This window comes from Mauremys reevesii, linkage group 15 (assembly GCF_016161935.1).
Source record: "Mauremys reevesii isolate NIE-2019 linkage group 15, ASM1616193v1, whole genome shotgun sequence".
Lineage (NCBI taxonomy): Eukaryota > Metazoa > Chordata > Testudines > Geoemydidae > Mauremys > Mauremys reevesii.
In genome coordinates, this window is record NC_052637.1 from 5,998,576 (window position 1) to 6,013,773 (window position 15,198).

General features: G+C 55.8%; 1 protein-coding gene and 1 long non-coding RNA gene across 3 annotated transcripts in view; both read right to left on the minus strand.

Annotated features, from left to right (window-relative positions):
* LOC120383937 (E3 ubiquitin-protein ligase TRIM39-like) overlaps nucleotides 1-15,198 on the minus strand; it is a 961,691-nt gene that overhangs the window by 266,442 nt on the left and 680,051 nt on the right. The gene's annotated exons all lie outside the window — the stretch shown is intronic.
* LOC120383996 lies at nucleotides 4,689-10,771 on the minus strand. Of its 2 annotated transcripts, XR_005588583.1 has the most exons (7): nucleotides 10,568-10,771; nucleotides 9,545-9,692; nucleotides 6,729-8,824; nucleotides 6,158-6,303; nucleotides 5,794-5,889; nucleotides 5,295-5,437; nucleotides 4,689-5,190 (listed from the first exon to the last, which is right to left on the minus strand). It is a non-coding gene; the product is annotated as an uncharacterized LOC120383996 (long non-coding RNA). The 2 variants fall into 2 exon arrangements; XR_005588582.1 differs by having other exon boundaries at nucleotides 6,158-8,824.

Consider the following 15,198-nt stretch of genomic DNA (forward strand, 5'->3'; position numbering starts at 1 on the left):
GCAATTGCTCCTCTGCACAGGCTCTTTGCTGCTGGAGCTCCCCGCAAATGTTTCCCACCAACACATTTGCCTCCACAGGTCTAGATTCTGACTCGGGTTGTACCATTGCTCCTTTGACCTCAGCAGTTAGCCAGTGTTTGGGGCCTGGCTAGGTTCTTCCATTGGCAGGAGAAATTGGTTATAGGAGTGAGGTATTTCTTTGGTGCAATCTGTATTAGTTACAAACAATGTCCAGACATTCCTGTGCCCTGAACACAGTACAAACAAACAGCAGCCGGCAGTTTCCTTACTCAGAACTCCACGTCTGCCTTTTCAGGGAACCCTGTGCCTGAATTGAGGGCAGAAGAGGTCTGGGTGGGGAGGCAGAAGGTCAAGATGAGGTGCTGACCCTGGCTCTGTGTCTGGTGAAGGGCAGGAAGTTGCAGAACATGCTGGGAAGCCTGAGCCCCTCCCAGGTGGCACCACGTGGGGTCCCAGCGTCCCTTGGGGCAGGGAGTGGGTGGGAGTGTTGCCTAGGGAAGGGAAAGGGGCTGTCACTCACACCACAAGTAGCTGTCCCGCATGTCCATCTGGACAGCCAGCTTGGCCTGCTGGAGGCTGTCCATGACATTCTGGGCATGCTGCTCTGCGCTCTCAGCTGCCGCAGAACCATGGACAGGTTCTGCAGCGAGATCTTGTTCTTCCACTGTGGGGGCAGACACGGAGCCTAGGGCACTAACATTTGGGGAGCATGGCGACCACAGCAGCCGGATCTTTGGCTGCCCCAGTAGTCAGCAGTATTTTGAGGGTGGGACCTTCCACCGCCTCTGTCAGGGGCGCCATTTATGGGGTGGAACCTTCCATCACCTAGGGCACCAAAAAAGCGGCAGCGCTCCTGCTGCCCTAGAGTCATACCCGCTGTGACAAAGTTCCTCCTCTACCTTGGTGGGTCCTGCACTTATTGGCAGATTTGCTCCCCATAGTCTGGGTCAGCTCCTTCTGTGTCTGATCAGGAGTTGGGAGGTTTGGGGGGAACCTGGGCCCACCCTCTACTCCAGGTTCCCTGTCTATAGTGCCTCCTGTAACAGTTGCATGACAGCTACAACTCCCTGGGCTACTTCCCCATGGCCTCCTCCAAACACCTTCTTTATCCTCACCACAGGACCTTCCTCCTGGTGTCTGATAACGCTTGTGCTCCTTAGTCCTCCGGCAGCACACCCTCTCACTCACCCTCACCCTCTCCCTCTCCCTTGTGCCTCTTGCTCCCAGCTCCTCACACGTACTTCCTCTCCTCTGGCTCCCCACTGCCTGACTGGTGCCCTGATTAGCCTGCCTTGATTGGCTGCAGGTGATCTAATCAGCCTGTCTGCCTTAATTGGTTCTAGCAGGTTCCTGATTACTCTAGTGCAGCCCCTGCTCTGGTCACTCAGGGAACAGAGAACTACTCATCCAGTGACCAGTATATTTGCCCTCTACCAGACTCCTGTACCCCACTGGTTTGGGTCTGTCACACCAGCTATTTTAAAGTTTAACGTGATAGTAAATAGACCCATTTTAAACCCTTCACCACACAAGACAATGCCCCTAGGATTCCTCATTAACTATTTATTTCTCTTCCCCGGGCTCCGTACAGCCACCAGCCACCTTCGAGCTTTCCCTCTTTTCTCCCAGGCTCTGCTCACTTGATTGCAGCAGCTCAGCGGATGGTCCAGCTTTGCTCTTTCACTTCCATTCTTCACTTCTTTGGGTGGCTGCATTTGCAACTGAGCAGCCTGATGGAAATACCTGAGTCCTCTGTCTCGGCAGGCAGGCCAAGCAGCTAAAGCCAAAGACTCCCTGAGAATGGGGGAGGTTAGCCTGAACTGTCAGGAGTGGACGCTTCGCCCATAGGGTAAGGTTACCAAATTTGAACTTTCAAAAAAGAGGACACTCCATGGCGAGGAATAGTAGCTCTGCCCCCTATCCACACGCTCCCACTTCCTGCTCCCTGGCTGCCCCCCACAGAACCCCCAACCCATCCAAACCCCCAGCTCCTTGTCCCCTGATTGCCCTCTCCCGGGACCCCTTCTCCTAACTGCCCCTTGGGACCCCACCCCCTATCTAAGCCTCCCTTCTCCTTGTCCCTGACTACCCCCTCCTTAGACCCCCCCCACCCTAACTGACTCCTAGAACTCCACCCCCTACCTGTCCCCTGACTGCAATGACCCCTATCCACACCCCCACCCCGACAGACCCCCCGGACTCCCACACCTATCCAACCGCTCCCTGTCCCCTGACTGCCCCGAACATCCCACCCATCTAACTCCACCTGCTCCCTGTCCCTTGACTGCCCTGACCCCTCTCCACAGCCCCACCCCCTGACAGACTCCCCCCAGTACTCCTGCCCCATACAACCCCCCCTGCGCCCGGGCCCCTGACTGTCCCTTGGGACCCCCTGTCCCTTCTCCAGCCCCCCAGCCCCCCTCACCATGCTGCTCAGCGCAGTGTGTCTGGTGTGCGGAGCCAGACACAGTCTGCGCTGCCCTGTGGACCGCGCAGCCCAGCCCCCCCCCGAGCGCTGCCGGCACCGTGCGCTGATCCTGCAGGAGAGAGGGGAGCAGGGGAGGGGCTCTGACTGCTGGAGGCCTGGATGCGAGCAGCTCAATCCAGCCCAGCTGCCGTTTTAGCTGCGTTGCGCTCTGCACTGGGAGGGAAATCCCGGACCTTTTTAGATTTTTACAAATTCCTCCCAGTGCAGATGTTTAAAAACCAAAAAGCCGGACATGTCCAGGAAAATCTGGATGCATGGTAACCCTACCATAGGGACTCCAGGATCTGCAGCTGCTGCCACCTATATGGTGAATCCTCCAACTCATCACCAAACAGCTCTTCCACGTTCTGCAAACTGGCCTCACTGGATGACTGTGTAGAAGAACAGAAACCCTTTGTTACAGCAGGGGAGTCTCGTCAATGCTGCACTCTTTGCATGGCTTTCAGAGGTCACCATGAAACACGACTACCCTGCCCCTAGGAGTCTCTCAGGGAGCTGCCTGCGCAGTCACTTGGCACCCACCAGTAATGGTCTCTGACAGTGGCATTGCAGAGGGAGCTTAGCAGACCGTCCCTTCTATGACTTCCCGAATTGCTGCCAGGACTGATTCTAAGAGAAGAGCAGATTTCTCCTCTGCGCTAGGGAGATTCCCATAGGAAAAGCAGCTGTGGTGGGGGACAGGGCCGGCTCTAGGTTTTTTGCCGCCCCAAGCAAAAATTTTTTTGGCTTCCACCCCCCAGACATGAGCTCCCCCTCCTGCCCACCGGTGCCCCCCCACTCACATCCCCTGCTGCCCCAGAACTGGGCTCCCCCCAAACGTGGGATCCGCTACCAGCACGCTGCAGCCGAGCCCTGGCCCAGCTGCGACTCTGTCCCCATGCGGGTGGAGCTGCTGGGTGGCGCGGAGCGGGAGTACTTCCAGGTGGTGGTGCAGCTATGGGGTGGCGCAAAGAACACGGCCCCTTCCCTGGGCTTCACAGCATTGCTGGTGGCCAAGGTGGATCAGTTCGCGCTCACCGCCCTCACCCCCGACATGCTGGCGGCCGAGGACCTGGAGAGCCCCCTGGACCTGCTGCTCTTCAGCCTCACGGTGCCCTGGCCCAGCCCCGGCGGGTGGGAAGGCAAGGATCTCCGGCTGTGGGGCTACGGGCTCAGCACCAACGAGCCCAACCGGCCGCTCACCTCCTCACACACTCCAGGAGCCCCTCGCCGCCATCGCAGCCCGGGCTTGGCTCCAGGGGACCCCGCTTCCCTCCCTCCCCAGCTCCTCACACACACTGGGTAGGGCTGCCCAGAGGATTCAGGGGGCCTGGGGCAAAGCAATTTTGGGGGCCCCTTCCATAAAAAAAAGTTGTAATACTATAGTAACATGTATTTGGAAATGTAAAAAATAACTAGTGAAATACATTCAAAAATTAATTTGTAATAATTTGAAAATACACCAAATACATGATTTAAAAACATTAAATGCTTTACTGGTCTGTCTACATTTGCAATTACATAATGGGCTGTTGCTGGGTGATGGTTGGTGCCAATGGGCTGTCGCCTGGGGGTGGTGCTGCTGTTGCCCAGGGCTGGGTGGGGAGCTGGGCTCTGGGTTGGGGGGTGCCCAGCTCAGAGGGGCTGGGCTCAGGACTGTGGGGGGCTGGGGTCGGGGGGGTGCCCGGCTCAGAGGGGCTGGGCTCGGAGCTGGGGGTCAGGGCTGTGGGGGATGGTGTTGGGGGTGCCCAGCTCAGAGGGACTGGGCTCAGAGCTGGGGGTCAGGGCTGTGGGGGATGGTGTCGGGGGTGCCCAGCTCAGAGGGACTGGGCTCAGAGCTGGGGGTCAGGGCTGTGGGGGGGATGGAGTCAGGCGGGTGTCCGGATCAGAGGGGCTGGGCTCGGAGCTGGGGGTCAGGGCTGTGGGGGATGGGGTCGAAGGGGTGCCCGGCTCAGAGGGGATGGGCTTGGAGCTGGGGGTCTGGGCTGGGTGTGGAGGATGGGTTTTGGGGGGTGCCCACCTCAGAGGGGCTGAGCTCGGAGCTTGGGGTTAGAGCTGGGGGGGATGGGGTTGGTGGTGCCAGGCTCAGAGGGGCTGGTCTCAGAGCTGGGGGTCAGGGCTGTGAGGGGGATGGGGCCGGGGGGGTGCCCAGGTCAGAGGGGCTGGGCTTGGAGCTGGGGGTCAGGGCTGGGTGGGGAGGATGGGTTTGGGGGAGTGCCCAGCTCTGAGGGGCTGGGCTCGGAGCTGGGGGTCAGGGCTGGGGGGGGAATGGGGTCGGGACCAAAAAGACCAAATTGTGTCCAAACCCTCAAATCAGATGAGTCACAGCGAGTCAGGATGCCAGGAAATCAAGCCTGGGCAGTGGGAGCAGGAACAGCTAACACATGGTCCAGAAGACAGGGGAGCTCGGGTGTTCACACAGCTTCTTGTTCCTGCTGTTGGTTTAAGGAGGTCCCAGGGGCCGATTAGCTGCTCTGGGACTCTGCCAATAAGGCCTTAGGGATAGAGCCTCCAACTGGTTCTGGACTTCGTAAGTCCTAGGTAAGCAGTTTTTAGGAGGCTTCCAGGTGGCCTGCTGGAGTGTGGCTGCTCCCATGAACCCTGCAGACCTGGGTTAATGACCAAGGGGTCATGACAGTGAGTGATCTCTCCCCGCTCAAACCTCCTGCAGAAAACAGTCTCCAGGATCCTGGACACATCCTCTGAGAATAAAAAAACAAAGTCATGATGACAACTAGGCTATGTAACAGGAGCCCCCTCTTTGTTGCAACAGCCCCAAGTGCACAGAAGAGTGAACGGTTCTTACCTCCAGGAGATGAATGGGATCTTCCATCTAAGCCACAATGGGACCCACGTTGCTTGGTTTGACAGGATGAGATCATCTCTCCCCACTGCTCTCTGAGCTGGGCTGGCTGCAGCATTCATCTGTGTGAGAGGCTGGGACAGAGACTGGAAGAGAGATGTTACAATCAGGGTCCAGGCACCCCAGAAGGAGAACAAAGGGTCTGAAACCGAAAGGCAAAGCAATCAAATCACCGGATTCGACAGAGAATTTTTGTACAGTACAGGGACATCAAATAAGGTCTGTTAGGAAAGCTGAGATGTCGGTCTGCAAACTGCTAAGGCCAAGATTGTGACTCTTAAGATTCAGTTTTAGTCACTACAAAGTGTGTTTTGCTTTGTTTGTCTGTTTGACATTTGTCTCTTTCTCTTGCTTAGTATCACTTAAATCTCTTCTTTGTTACTATGCTTCCCAAAGCACCTCAGTGTTGTGTGTGTGAGTGAAGTGTGAGTCTCCAGCCTACCTAACAGGCTGAGCTGTGCCCTGTTTCTTCAAAGGTAGCAAAGAATTTCAGAGTGGTGCTGGGCACAGAGTCCACGGGCAGTTCACCAGACATCTCCTGTGAAGCCCAAAGAGAACAAAGGAGCAGGAGAGATTCAGGCCCCACTGACCCATGGGAACTTCCCATAGAAGAGGCTACACAGTGCTCCAGACACAACCAGCAGGATCCCTCCCACAAGCTGGGCCATGTCCTTCCCCTCCCAGCCCCACAGCTTCTTCCCTACCCCAACCTCAGTAACCCCTCCCATCTCCCTGGTCTCCCCACCCACGCTCCAATACCAGGCTGTTTCCGTAATGGAAGCAGCTTTGTATCAGAGTTCACTCACCGCTAGATCCTGGCCAGGCCTCGTCTCACAGCTTTCTAGCTGGGCGAGCAACCCCATTGATAGCCACTCTTGCAGTTTGTTGGCTGGGAACTCAGCCCTCCAACCAGATGACTGTCCTTTAGTCCACTCCTTCCTGGGTCACGCTCCTTCCAAACAAAGTCAAAAAATGTCTTGAAGAGAAACAAGGCCTTCCACCCTCATGGGGAGCTCTTCCACCACTTGATTTCGGCTTGGCCTGCCCTTCTTGGGTTTCTATGGTCTTCTATCTCCCCTTCCTTAGGGACGGTGGGAGAACCCAGTGCTGCCCTGGACTCCAGGTTTTGGCCCAAGGCCGTATACTGAACAGCTAGGGCTGCTTCTGTATTTTTGCTGCTTTTTTCCCTTGTTTCCTCTCAGGTGGGGCTCACTTAGTCATCTCCAGGCTTTGCAGCTGCAGGCCAAGCCACCCTGTTATATACCCTCCTCCTAAAAATCCAGACCAACCCGGGGCAAGTTCTACTCTTGTCCAGTATTCATCCCTCACCATCTCGTCGCTGTCACCGGCTGTGCACTCGTACAGCCTCGTACTCACCAGAACTCAGAGGCCATCCTTCTCTTCCTGCAGCCACGCATTCTCATTAACAACTGCTTGCAGAGCCTTGTACGGAAGCCACTAGCTTCTTCTGTAGCCTTTTTTTTACTGCTGCTGCATCCCCCAAAACCTTTTCCATCAAGGTCTGAGCACACACCACTGCTCAACTCTCGTGACTGATTCCTCTCTGTGCCAACCATTTCATCCTTCACCTCCCTGCAGCACCCGACAGGTGTGTTGGAGGAGGGTCTGCAAGGTCCACAGCCATCCCTGCCATCTCCACCTGGCCTGCCTAACATGTGTCTGTCCAGGAGGACACCTTCTCCTTTCTTTCTACCTTCTTGGGGCCCTGGCCCCTCCTTTTGCCACTCAGGAATTTCCTATGCAGGCCGGGTCTTTCGATATGGCCTGCTTCTCTGCACCCAAACCGAAGAACTTTTGTTCCCATTTTGGCATTAGGCTATGCTTGTATACTTTCTCATGCCCTGCTCTCCTGGGCTAACCTTCTCAGCACAGCCCCAGCATGCTCGCTGAGTCTGCTCTTTTTGTCCATGGGCGTAGCAGGTTGATTTCCCTTTGCAGGATCTCTCACAGGTATTGCTGCTGCTCCCTCAAGATTGCCAGCTGCATCTGTAGCTCTGCCTGAACTTCCTTCTGCTTCTGTTGGGTTTCTAGGAGCTGCTGGAGAAACCCGAGCCCTGCTTAATCAGTCCCTGGAACTCAGATGGGAAATCCCACTTCGGGGGACGGACCTTCCCTCAGGAACCAAGACTTCCATGAGCCCTCATGGATGACAGGGGGAATTCAATCCTGCTGACTATGCCAATAATCAGTGAATCTACTCATTGTTAGGTGCCCTCTGGTCCTCCATCGATGGTCACTCCAGCACCATGGCAGTCTCTCTGCCTGGTAATTCGGCCCTCTGGCCGGCTCACCACCTTTAGTCCATGCTTTTGGGGCTCAGCTTGTCACACACTGAAAGTCCAAAGAGGTCTTCCCAGAGAAAAAAGTTCTGCTCTCGCTGGGGCTCTGGCTCAGCCTGCAGCTCCCTTGCTGGGCTTGGTAACCCTCTCTGGGTGTGTGTGTATGTCCCCTTCTTTGAGGCCAGTAGAGAAACTTGGTCCCACCCTGACACTGGTAGCAGCCCAGGGCTCTGTATTCAACAGCTAGGGCTGCTCTTTTCTCTTTGCTGTAGGTTTCCCAGGGCACATCCTACCTCTCTTCTCAAGTTCCCTTCTAGGCTTTCCTTGCTGCTTTCAACTTCCTATCTAGTTCTCATTCCAGTTCATAGCCCAGTTCTTTTGGGGCCAATACATGGTCCCTCTGAGGTAGGACTCATTCTGTAATCAGTTTGGCTAAGCCCCAGGCTCTGCAGCCCAGGGGAAAGCGCTCTCCTTTCCCTGTTGCAAACCTGCGCTGCCCAGTCTTGCTTTTATTGGGTTGAGGTGAGTCTTGCCCCCATACTCAGGGTTTAGCTGATCGCCATTTTTGGGCTCGGGAAGAAATTATCCTCCAGGGCAGATTGGCAGAGTCCCTGGGGGTTTTTCACCTTCCTCTGCAGTATAGGACACGGTTCAATTGCTGGAGGAATCTCTGCACTTTAAAGTCTAGAAACCAGTATTTGAGGACTTCAATAGTTCAGACATAGGTTAGGGGTTTATTATAAGAGTGGGAGGGTGAGATTTTGTGGCCTGTATTGTGCAGGAGGTCAGACTAGATGATCATAATGGTCCCTTCTGACCTTAAAGTCTATGAGTCTATGAGTTCAGACCTGGTTTCCAGAGGGGCTAAGTTCACAAAGGCTCAACTGGCTGCAGTTGGAGTTTTGCTGGTTCTGGTGACTCTGACATTCATCATTCAGAGGCTGACAGGTTTGTTGAGGGGATGGTGAAACCCCATTGCTGATCAGAAGGAGGTCAGAGTCGGGTCTCTAGGAGCTGAAGGTTCGTTTGTCCTGCTGTGGGAAGTGGAGCTGGAGAGCGGAGATGTTATGTGAACAAGACTGCACGATGGAGTTGGAGACTGAGGGATGGGAGCCTCCTCCCAGAAAGGCTCCCAGGAGAACAGGTTTGAGGACATCTCTGGGGAGCCTCTTGCTAGGAAAAAACCAAGAGTGGCACATTGATGGAGATGTCTCTGTCCCAGGGATGGGGGAAGCTCCCAACCAGGCTATGCAGCAGGGATCCCATTTCTCCCCCAGGAGACCCATATGCCCAAAGAAGTAAATGGCTTTTACCTCCATGAGGGAGTGGGGTCTTCCCTCTCAGCCTCTTTGGGAACTAGCCCTGCCTGGTTTCATAGGACAAGGTGACCTGTCCCCACTGCTCCCTGAGGTGGCTCAGCTTCTGACTGCCCCCATCTGGGAGGCTGTCACCCCCCCCCAGGGCCTAGAAGACAGGTGGGGGGAGGTTCCTGTTCATGTTACCCTCTGAGAGCCCATAGAAGGGCCAAAGGAAGAATAAAGGGCAGGAGGTGAAGCAGGCCCTGAGCCTCTGGCCCATCCTCACCTCCTCAAATGTGGAGCTTCCTGAGCTTCAGTTGGGCAGACAGTCTGCAGCCATGACACAAAGGTCCTTCTGCTCCATATGGGGCAGGGAGAGCTCTGCCTGGGAGCAGGGGGAATGGGATGGGGGTCAGAGCAAGGAAAGAGGGGAGGGGTACGGGAGTGAGGGGAAGAGCTCATGCCCCAGATGAAGGACGTTTGGGGTCAGAGGGAAGGAGCCTGGTCCACAGAGAGGGGAGAGAGTTTCTGTCAGTGACAGGGGCCTCCATTTCCCCTTCCACTAGCCCCCATTTACAGTGAGACAGAGCAGTACCTGCAGCAGGGAGCGGGAGTTGCTGAACATTGGAAGGGAACCTTTAAGGGCATCAGATGAGGCGCAGCCCTTGCAGCGTCTCGGGCACTTGGTGCAAGTGCCGGATGATGCGAAGCTGGCACATCACCTTGGCTGTGACATCCTCCAGCTGCAGGGGAACGAGAACATGTCAGAGACTGAGACACTGCCAAGGAATCAGGGAGGATTAAGGGCACCTGGAACCAGCACCATTTCCCCCAGCAGCTGCTCATGTCTGAGAGGTGGATTCACCCTCCTGATCCCCAGGATGGAGGCTTGTTGTCCTCTCTAGTGAGCTCCAGTGCCAACCCCCCTCCTTGTAGGGTTAGCTCCTGCCACCTCCCCTCAGTGCCCCTGACAGCTGTTCCACCTCCAACCCACCTGGGGTCACCGCTCAAGTTCGTAGAACCCTCTCCTCCACCCCGGCCTCCATCCCCACCCAGGTAGGGCAGGGAGGGGGGCAGGAGGGATTCTGGCAGCAGTGAAGTGAGATGGGGGGAGGTTGAGACCTTTCCCCAAGTCACCCCAGTGACAAATGCTGAAGCCACAGGATGGCAGCCCTGGTGAATGGGGCAGGTCAGTGGCCCCTGCTGACTGAATCCTCCCGTTCTCTCTGGAGCGGGTCCAGCCCTGCCAGAGGCAGGACAAGCTTCCCCAAACCATGTGCCTCAGACCTGCCTGGCCAGTCGCCATCACCCATCAGTCCTGGGCCTCCCAGGCGGCCAATGATGGGAGCAGCTCCGGGTGGTGGCTCGGGTGACATGGACACTAGGCCATGGGGAAATGGGTGCAGCTCTGTGAGGAAGGAAAGGTTCACAAAGGGCACTTAGGGGACTCTCCTGCCCTTCCCAGGAGTGATAGCAGAGCATCACATCCGAAGAACACAAGTCCATGAAGTCCACAAGTCCCCACTAGGCTCCTTGCTCCCAGGCCAGTGAATGGTGATAGGATGGGAATGAGCCCTGGGCCCCGCCCCAATCTCCTGAGTCTAATGTAGCTGCTCACCTTGTCCCCCAGCAGCTTCTGGGCTTCCCCCAGGATGGAGTATGTGAGGAGCAGCCCAGCCTGGCTGACATGCAGCAGGGGGTCGTGGATCGCCAGCATTGCTGTCTGGAGGAAGGATCTTCTCTGCCCCTCAGAGAAGAATTTTCCAAAGACCTAAAACCAGTAGGACACGAGGCTGTAGCAGATTGCCCAGAGCCAGCCTCCAAGTCCTGGAGATAGAATGGCCTCAGCATCTGGTGCCCCAAAGGGAGGGTGAGAGAGCTGCTGTAGCCAAGGCAGTTCATTCCCCAGGAGGCTTTCAGGGTCCCATGGCTCAGGGAAGCCCCTTTATTAAAAGGTGGCAGATGCTTAGAGACCAAAGCCTCCAGTGGCTCTTTCTGGAGGGCAATTTATCACAGGGGCCATGATGAGCTGGAAATGGATCTCTAATGTGGGTGAGCAGGGCCCACTCTGCTGTGCAGCGCACAGAGATGATAGGGGACCCTGTATTGCTTCCAGCAGAGAGATCTCCTGCACCTCAGTGGCTAGAGGAGTGTGCGTGGGAGGCGGGGGTTTGGAGCTGACAGACCAAAGGTCTATTCCTCCCCAAATTATTGATTTTTCTAGTAGCTGGGTAAGGCCTCTGCAGCTCCTGGGTTTCTTCCAAAGGGAATCCAGTCTGGAACCTGACCAGGATACGGAGGCTCATGTCCCTGCCTCATCACACACACTCCTCGGAAACTTTTCTTCTGCTGCAGCAGTTCAGCTTGTGGGAGGCAGGACAAGCTCACACAGTCTCTCTCACATGACATCTATAGAGGAGAATTCTGTAGATGCAGTTGTAGATCCAGGAGCCATTCCAAGGCCTCCTCTGTGATGTTGTGGAAATCACCCATTTCACCTTTGGCTCCAATCTGGGAGCACTGAGTTATGGTGTGTTCCAAGGTTTGGATGTTCTCACCACAGTTGTGAGACAGGGGGAGGGGTGAGGGGAGGGTCTTTGATTTTCTACTTGTGCAGCAAGTAGCCGCAACTTGGGTCAGTGATAATGTGCTTCTTTGGAACAGTGGCTGGGATTCCTGGCCGGGTCTGGAGACATGAGGGGGGCGCATGTGGTCCATATTGGCTCTGGAGCTCGCAGTGTCCCCTACCCAGTTCCCAGGTTGGGGCATTCTGCTTCCTGACTGGCAATGGAATTGGGCAAACCCCCAACTCCTTTCTCTGCTTCTACAGGGTGCAGGGAATTGAACAAGGGTCTGATGAAGCAATAGTGACTGACTGACCCAGTGCTCTCCTCTCAGACACTTGGGGATCAGCCAGGGGGACAAGGAGCAGAGAGACACCCAGAGCCATAATCATCTATTAACTCACCCACCCGGGGATTCTCCTTATGCCACGTAGCAATGGCTCCATGTAAGACACTCAAATCACGGCAACTAGCGAGGTTCCAATGTGGGACCTTTACCACCAGCCTGTCCCACTGGGTGCTGGGTGAGGAACTCTGAGCTGGAAATAAGGAGTGGGCTCTTGTCCTGTCTCCAGGAGGCATCCACTGCAGGGACCCCAGCCAGCCCCACTCCCTGAGTTGTGTCCTACCCTGCCACAGTGTCCTTACCTCCCCCACCCTGGCTGTGTTCTTATAGCCCAGGAGCCTGCTGTCCTTGTGCCAGTCATGGCACCACAGATCTTCTGCCTTGTGTATGGTCAGCGCTGGAAGAGAGAGAGAGAGAGAGAGAGAGAATTTGATCATTCTGGTTGCAGTTTCTGTGTCCTTCCAATCCCATTGGTGGCTGCACAGTGGAGTGGAGAAGAACAGGGCAGAGAGAGACTTGTCCTCCAGCTGGGGTCAGGCTGAGAGAAATTGTCTGGGGTCCCATTATCCACCTGTGGTCACTCTCCATCTCCTACTGGGTTCTGTGTGCCAGCGGGTTCCTTACCCCTCTGTTGGAGCAGCAGCTGGTAGAGCCGGTAAGTCCCCTCCCTGGCCTGCCGGCTGATGTCCTTGTCTGGGTCACTGACAAACAGAGCCAGCTGTGCCATGTGGTGACCCATCCTAGGGAACTCTGCTGAGATCTAATGGAAGGGAGAGGAGAGGGGACTCCATCAGCATTTTCCTGTCAGCTCCCTGTCCCCTCCTGGGCCAGAAGGCTCCTTCCCCTTAGCCCCTCTGCAGGAGATGCTGGGGGAGAGGAGCCTGGGATAGACCCTTCATTTGCTCTGCTGCCAAGGGAGCCAGGAGCTGCTTTGGGCTGCCAAGCAGGGGCTGGAGCATGGTCCCCTTAAAGGCCCAGGGACAACACTTAACCAAGACAAGAAGAACTTGACTCAAGCCTGTCTTGTTCCCTGCTCTGACTCTGCCTCCCCCTGAGGAACACTCCGAACCCACAGCCCCTGCAGCAGCAGATCCTACAGCCCATTGGAGCCAGCCTGCCTATGCCTGGAGTCAGGAAGCTGCAAGCTAGGGTCAGAGGTCACTTACGTCAAACTCAGAGAGGGTGACTGCGTATCTGAGAAGGGCCATGCTGCTCGTAATGGCCCTGGCTCTCTCCTGGGACACCCTGGACACGATCCAGAGGTTGACATGCTGTGGGGAAAGGAGGCAGGTCAGGATCAATGGGCAGGGGGTGCTTTGCAAATGAGCCCCCCCAACCCCCAGCCCCAGGGGCCCGAGACATTATGCTCAGGGGGGAATAGCTGAGTCATTGATCACAGAGCTTTAGAAGGGGATTCTTCCCCCCAGGACGCAGCTTCTATCCTGCAGGTCACAATGTGTCAGGGTCTCTCTAGCTTGGGACAAGGTTCGGTGTCGGGGCTGGTCCCATCCTCCCAGAACTCCTGATTCCTGAACAGTTCACCAGAAAGGAGACTGAAACCCTTCGCCCTTCCCTGCTACTAAAATCCTTGGTGGGATGTAGGGAGTCACTGAGAGCACAATCCCCCCAGGAATTTCAGAGCATACCAGAGAGAAGGGCTGATTCCCTGGGGTCCTCCTGTTTCTCTAGGAAGGAGCATGTGCCTCTTCTCTGAGAACCAGCTCTGGAATCTCATGGGCTCTGTGTCTTGGGGGTGGGGGTTGTTTCAGACTCTTATTCACCAAGACAGCCAGGGGACCTGTAGTTAGTGCTCAACAGAACCAGGCAGAGCTCTGGCTTGAAGTCCCAGCTCCTTCCTCTGTCCCTCAAGAAAGCAGGACCTGACACTGCATTGCACTGACCTCCCCAACCAAGGACGCCCCACTGAGGACCCAACTAGGAGGACAGAGTAGAAAATGGATCTTCCAGTCTCTCCTTACCTGTCCCCCAAAGACTTAAGGTAAAATTGGTTCCCACCCCTCCTTATGGGGCTCACCTCAAAGATGAAGTGGAGCCTGTCTGCGTCTGGGGACTCTGCCAGCAGGTTCCCCAGCATGGCATCCAGGAGCTCTGGCATGACTTTGTGCAGAGCCTGCAAAGCATGGGTCAGAGTTAGGGAAACTGGGCCTACGCCTGCCACAGGATGGGAAGAGGGGTCTCTGGGAAGCACTGCTGAGACTCCCAAACACATATCCTGGCCTCTCTCATTCACATCCCACTGCAGGCAATTAGCAAGGATTGATGACACCTAGATCTTTGATCCATGAGCTTAGCAGGTCTCTGCAGAGGTCCTTGTAGGCAGAAGAGGATGAAACAGCCAAGTTGCTATGGATCGAAGCTGGGCTGCTGGGCAAAACATGGCATATGAAAGAAAGAAAGAAAGAAAGAAAGAAAGAAAGAAAGAAAGAAAGAAAGAAAGAAAGAAAGAAAGAAAGAAAGAAAGAAAGAAAGAAAGAAAGAATCCCCCAGGGAGGGGTAATCCTCTGGAGAGAAGGATCCAACCCTGCAGCTTGTTCCATCTCTGCTTACCCCACCCCTAAATCTGGAGCTCCAGCAAATCAAGGGAGCAGGGACCAAGGACCACTCTGGAAGAGGAGGAGGATGGAGGATGAGGATGTACCTGGATATTGATGGTCTCCATCTCCGTGCCCAGGGTGAAGACGGAGCCAAGGGCAGCTTGCAAGAGGTGGGTCTCTAGGTCAGGCTCAAGGGCAGGTTTCATGGTGCTGGCAAGAGAGAGGAGCTGGTATTAGACTGTGCAGTAGGGGGGTGGGACTGTCACCAACACGGACACGAAGCCACAGAGATATAGGCACAGGCTGGTGAGAATGGAAACTGAGGCACTGAGCTAGGGAATGAGAAGGCCAAGGCATCACAGACAGACAGTGGCAGGACAGGAATAGCGCCTGTTCCCTGGAGCCTGCTGCCCCTCCTGTATCTGAGCTGGGAGTGAGCTCCTCCCCAAGGCCCCTGCAATATTAGTGGAGTGAAAAGAACAGCCCAGCCAGGAGAGAGTGAACCTTCCCGCCCCACCAGCTCTGCCAGAGGAGCCACTCCTGGGAGGTGACCTGGGAGTGGGAGGGACAGTGACTCCCAGCCTTGGGCCTGAGCAGCACTGGGGTTAGGGGAGCCAGCGAGCGGGGGGGGCTTTCTCGGTACCTGAGGTTGCCCACTGCAGCCAGGGAGTTGGCGAGGATGGCGCTGGGTGCAGAGTCTTTAGGAAGCTCCTCAACGAGCTCCTGTGAGACGCAAAGGAGACAAAGGAGCATGAGAGATTCGGGCCCTAGTGACACCTTCCAA